Below are 6,523 nucleotides of genomic sequence, written 5' to 3' on the forward strand. Positions count from 1 at the left end.
CATTGTGTAGCTTTGTGCTTGATTTCTAACAAACAAACCTTTATTCTGACGTCATGGAACTTATATTAACAATTTCTTGTCATCACCCGCATGCACTCGGTACAGCCGTATCTAGCATTATTATTTATGCTAATTACTTATGCTGATATCACGTGACGCTTAACGCTCTTTATTTACGATAATTTCATAAAATTTAGTAAATTTGTGCTATAAAGTTAGCAATGAATAATCAATAACAACCGTACACTCGTATGATTCTTTTGAAAACTTTAGCTAGAAACTCCTAATCTAGTTTGCTTGGCCTAACCAATACTTATGTATCTACACGTCCTTTCACCTTATAGTTTTGCTGCTCTACATGAGCCATCTTTAATCCGAATGACAAAAAATAACTATAGGTGAAGTTGTAGTAAAAATGTTAGACCGATATCTCACATGACGTTTTCTGTAGGTGTGCGCAAAATATGAGCGGTTTTTGTTGAATAACTTTGCACATCTGACTTATATTTACACCAAATGAGACTCCCAAATATAGGTTGAAAAGATCTATCAGTGTACCAAATTTAGAAAAAAAAAAAAAAAAGGACGAAACTCAATCGAAATTGGAAATGTTATATCTCGGGTATTTCTTAATGAATTGCCTTGAAATTTGGTATGCGAAGTAATAATTCAGTGGAGCAAATCCACTAAAAATATGCGGTAGTTTTGATTACCACAGTTTGAGCTACAGAAGGTTTAAAATCGCTAAACTATCACTCCTGTCAATAACACAGTGTCCTGCACGTTGTTTTTTGTCCGCAAGACATACTACAGTCTGTCTTGATGTGATTTCACATACACTCCTTTATACATTTATTGATTGCAACAAAGACATTATAATGATTGATTCTCAAAATAACGAACATTTTAACGATTTAAAAACATGCATAATTTTAACAATTGATTGAAAAAACGTGAAATATGCAGGTAAGTGATGAATATCAAACACTTTTTTAATGTGTGTGGGGAACTGCTATTTATTCTTAGTTTAGTTGCGAATATAAAACCTAGATTTACCACATAAATACTGTTTGTTTTAATGTTTTTCCTCATTTTGAGAAGTTTATATGACACTTGTTCTACTCCTACGATATATTTCTGTTTGTGCACACATTAAAATTGCAACCTGTAAATCAACCTAGTAAAAAGACTTTAAAACATGCGAGATGGTAGGACATAAATATTTCTGTCTTAGTAAACGTCCTCGTTTTGTGAGTTTATTTCTCAAATAAAAGGAGGTCATTTTCAAGGACCGGACTTCTAATACAAGATTTATTTTACCACAGATGTTGCTTATAGCGTATTACAAGTTTCCAACGTGAAGTTCATTTAGAGCAGCAAACCATGAACTCAGAATTTAGTGCTCTTGACACTGTCGCGAAAGAGCGGCGAAGTTCCCAGGAAAAAAATAAAAAAGTGTCATGCCCACCACTAGAGTATGGTGTTTGTGCTTGAAATGCTTTCGAGTTATCCTAGAGCTTTAGGCAGGTGTTACGTCTTACACTGCGTGTAAAAGCTCTGAACCACCCTATTTTTCTTCTTGACATCCTGACATATTTCACCAGCATGGTTACTCCTCGTAAATCAGAAACAAAATGTCTTTAACCCTCCTGCACAAGAATCAAGTCACGGTTAGATGCTTCATTTATTTTTGTTTTTTACAAAACGTAAACATCTATTTCTCTATACATTGTCGCCCTGTTCCTAATCCGATTCATTTGTCCGTTAAAATGAGAATCTGTCCACCACAGCAAAATCGTACATCTTCACTAGACCCCCCGGTAAGTCCGGGCGATACACCTATGCCTTTGACGCGTCAGTGGGGAGGGACTCTTCTAAGTCGGCTGTGGTAATAAAAGTTCGTGGTAGGTTTGGCTTAACCCAGACTTTCAGTTGTTGGTATATTTCATTGCTAATCATTTCTAGTTGCTCTTTGTTATTCTTTAACCTTATTAGAGATCGTCGTTAGTTTCTTTTCACTGCTTGAGTTAAAAATCAAATACTTTAAGGACAATAAACACCCGTTCAATATGTTTTCTGTCTGTCCCTTTTCTTCCCATCTCTTTATCTGTGGTTAGTTTTTGGTATCGATCCATTTTCCCAGCTGTCAATTTCTTATGTAATGAACATCTAAGAGCCGGTTTATTATATTTTGTATGGTGCAGTAGAATAACAAAAAATTAAACAGCTACGAACAAAATCGATCTTATTGTTCGTAAACCTTTTAGAGTTATATCTTATATACTTCTAAATAATAAGTATTAAAAACTTATATTAACATGTGAAGAGGGTTAAGTGTTCAAACGTATTCTTATTCTGTAACAGTTCAGTCTTATTTTATTGAACACTCCAATGATATTCCTATCAGAAATCGCCATAAACTATTTTGATCCATCACATTTTGTTCTGTGTACACTCAGTAGTAACTCTTGGGTGAATTAGGAGCCAAACTGAAAGTAAATTCAGTACTACAGCACATGAATAAAAAAATGCAATGTGAGTAATGCCAAATTGGTTTATTTTGCTGTGTTAATCAGATACCACCTACTGTTTGAGCTAAAGTAAAACCTACGTTTTTTTTTTCCTCAAGCGTTTTTGGATGAATGGGTTTCACGTATTATGTTACATCAACCCAAGACACGTACACTATAATCGTTATTGTTCAACTAGACCTTCATTTAGAAGAAAACTCGTATAGGGAAGTAACATGCAGATCAGGATATTTATAATATTACATACATTATCAAGTGGATTAGATTACATGGTACTGGAAAATGTGTTTGCTCTTAAGTGTAACAACGTGTGAGAAAGAGTCGGAAACATCAGTGAAACCCGATGCAACATCGACTCTGGGAACGAGAGTCACCAAATGAAACGGACGAGGGTATATTTTATTTTGATTAATCGATGTTTTTTCTCATTCACCACTGATGTGGCATGCTTTCAAGAATAAATATCTGTTTACAACTAAAGAGACGCAAATTAAATTCATTGCTTTGTGTCGCTAGCGAAAGATAAAATATAGATTCAAAAAAGTGTAAATAGTACACGGACAAGCGTTATGTATAGTGATCGTAACAGGGAATACAGAGTTAGGTTAAGTACGACATGTTTAACGATCTTTTTTTTTTTTTGACGAAACAGAGCGTCATGATTAGTTTTATTTACAGAAGACAGAGCGTTAAGTATGCTGTTCTTTATAGGGAACAAAACATTATTTATATTGATCTTAACAGGTTTGTTTGTTATTAATTTCGTTCGAAGCTACACGAGGGCTATTTGCGCTAGCCGTCCCTGATTTAGCAGCGAAAGACTAAAGGGAAGACAGCTAGTTATCACCAACCACCGTCAGCTCTTGGGCTACTTTTTTACCAACGAATAGTGGTATTGACCGTCACATTATAGCGCCCCCACGGATGAATGGGAGAGCATGTTTGTGGGACGGGGATTTGAACCCGCAACCCGCAGATTGCGAGTCGAGCGCCCTAACCACCTGGCCATGATCTTAACATGGAATATAGAGTTAGATATAGAAATATATATATTTAAGGCTCTTTTTTTTCACGGAATAGAGCGTTGTAATTAGTGTTAGTCACAGAAGAGAGAGCATTAAGTATGCTGTTCTTTACAGAAGATAAAACGTTAGTTACAGCGCTCTCTATCAGTCGTTGGTAATAGGTTTTCTTGCATAAGAAAAGTCTGTAGTTTGTATGTAAAAAAAATATCGAACAGCATTCCTGAAAACGATCTCATAAGATGTTTACATGACGCGCGATTATTTTGCGCATTAATCTGATATAATATTATACTTTGTATGTTAAAGTTGAATTAGTATATATATATATTTATTGTATAAATTTATAGTAAATTACACATACACCATATTTATTAGACACAAGGTTGTGTCGAGCACAAAATGATTGTTGTCATAGCTACTGTCCTCTGTGGTGGAGTGTGGTGCACCACAGTAAGACGGATAGTAATTTCGATCACAACTTTCTTTGTTGCCCTCATAGAGGTTTCTGGTAAGATGTGTGTGTATAGTATAATTTTGACGACATTTTTTCTGTCGTATGAATATACCGACGAGGTCTTTCTTTCAATACCAAAGTTCATTAAGCTGAATAAATTATAATGTCGAATAACGTATAGTTGAAACGCCCTTATATATATATATATATGTGTGTGTGTATTTATACACCAAAGTATTAGTCACGAACTCTGTTAAAGCTCACTCGTTTGACAACATTATGCTTACTCACCTTAAAAACGCTATAGTAATATTACAATAAAAAAAAGGATGTAAGGATGAATGCATCATTAAACAATAGTTTTATCATTCCTAGGATAAAACTGGTCTAATTATACTTCATCGAAAAGTCCTGATGCTTCTTTTGAATATAAATATTTATCTTCTTTATAAGAATCGTTCCTACAATCCCCTTAAAAATATTAATAAATGTCATTTTTAATCTAATTATTATACTTGAGTCACTCATTAGCAAAACTATAAGTATGTTAACTCAAATGAAAGCAAATTAAGACATTCAGAAGGGTAGTTAGTAGTTTTTATCTTTCACATTTTTCAACAATTCGTATTATAAAAAAAATGGTTATGTCTAGCTTGTTAGTTCATATTCAATTGTATAACCACAGCTTGTGGTTACGTGACTAGTTATTTTAAGGGTGGTCCCCCGGTCGATCAGCTAAAACCCAGAGTTCGATTCCCCGTGGTGGATTGAGCAAGCTAGGCCATTATATGGCTTTGCACTAAAAATACAAACAAAAAAAGTAACCTGACCTAACTTTGAGTGTTGAAGTTGATATTACCAAAATTCTGGTTTATAGTTTGTGAATTCAATGACTCGGTTTCTATCACCTCTACCCCCACCCTCCCACCCCAGAAAAGTGAAAATAGTGTAGTAAATATTTATTTTTCATTGCGGATATTTTAGAAATTATGTGGAAGAGAGAATTTAGCTAAGGAATTGATCGATTTATTAATTAGACACCAAATGCACCGTATTTCAGCATGGTTAGGCCTATTAGACGTTTATTCCGTATACTTAACTTCTAAAATCATTATTTTATACTCAATGGTCTAGAATGTGGACGTATCAGCTTATCCAACTCGGCCTGGCATTATCTGGTAGTTAGAGCGCTCGAATCGCAATCTTAGGGTCGCGGGTTCGAATCCCTGTTGCCGAACATGCTCGCCCTTTCAGCCGTGGAGGCGTTATAATATGACGGTCAATACCACTTTTCGTTGGTAAAGCAGTAGCCTAAGAGTTGGTGGTGGGTGGTGATGGGGGAACGCTGTCTTCACTCTATTCTTTCACTGCTAAATTAGGGACGGCTAGGGCAGATAGCCCTCGAGTAGTTTTGCAAGAAATTCAAAAAATAAACAGACTTATCCAACTCCAATGTTTCCCAGCGAGTAGCGAAGACATTAGGAAAACCGATGATGAGAAAATGCACTCCAATGTATAGAAATTATTCCAGTTATATTATTTTCTTTGTTGATGTTATTGTTGCCCTTGTTTTATGAATACAAAGTTACACAATGGGCTATTTGAACTTTGTCCACCGAGGGGAATATAGCCCTTAATTTTTGCGTTGTAAGCTCATAAGCTTACCGCCGACTTACCGGGGTACTTCATTTTATTGAGTCTCCTGATAAAGTTTCACAACTTTTCATTAGCTTTATTGCACAGCATGGTATTAAGTTTTCTAAAAGTCACGTTCCTTACAAAATTGCGAATTCGTGACAGGCTTTGTTTTCAATACAAAAAAATTGTTTGTTTCTTTTCTTTTAAATCAAGTTGTTGTGCAAGTAAACAACTACATACTGAGTTTTGTTTGATTGTTATATTTTGTGCAAAGTTACTCGAGGGCTATCTTCCTTATACGTCCTCACTTTGGAAGTGATAGACTAGAGGGAAGGTAACTCTTAAACCAAATCTTGAGCTACTATTACTAACGAAAAGTGGGATTGACAGTCACATTATAACACCTCCACAGCTGATCAGTTGCGGGTTTTGATCCCGCGATCCACAGACTGTGAGTCAAGATTCCTACCCAACGCCCCCTAGTGGCGCAGCGGTATGTCTGCGGACTTACATCGATAGAAACCGGGTTTCGATACCCGTGTTGGGCAGAGCACAGATAGCCCTTTATGTAACTTTGTTCTTAACTACAGACCACTACTACTACCCTACCCAACAGGTCATATATTATGCTTGGCCAAAATATTCTCACGTTATTAAGCTTGACCTTTTTGTCATGTGATTGTTTAGTATTAACAGAATGGCTAAACATCGACTGGTATTTGGCTAATTAATCCCAAGACCAACCAAAATAACAAACCTGAAAATTATTGAAATTGAGATCTTCAATTTATCATATCGGAATAATTTTCCTATAAACGCGATACTTTGTTTTTGATTTTTCATCATTAAATTGTTTGTTTGTTTTTGAATTTCGC

The sequence above is a fragment of the Limulus polyphemus genome, unplaced genomic scaffold (assembly GCF_000517525.1).
Source record: "Limulus polyphemus unplaced genomic scaffold, Limulus_polyphemus-2.1.2 Scaffold177, whole genome shotgun sequence".
Taxonomy (NCBI): Eukaryota; Metazoa; Arthropoda; class Merostomata; order Xiphosura; family Limulidae; genus Limulus; species Limulus polyphemus.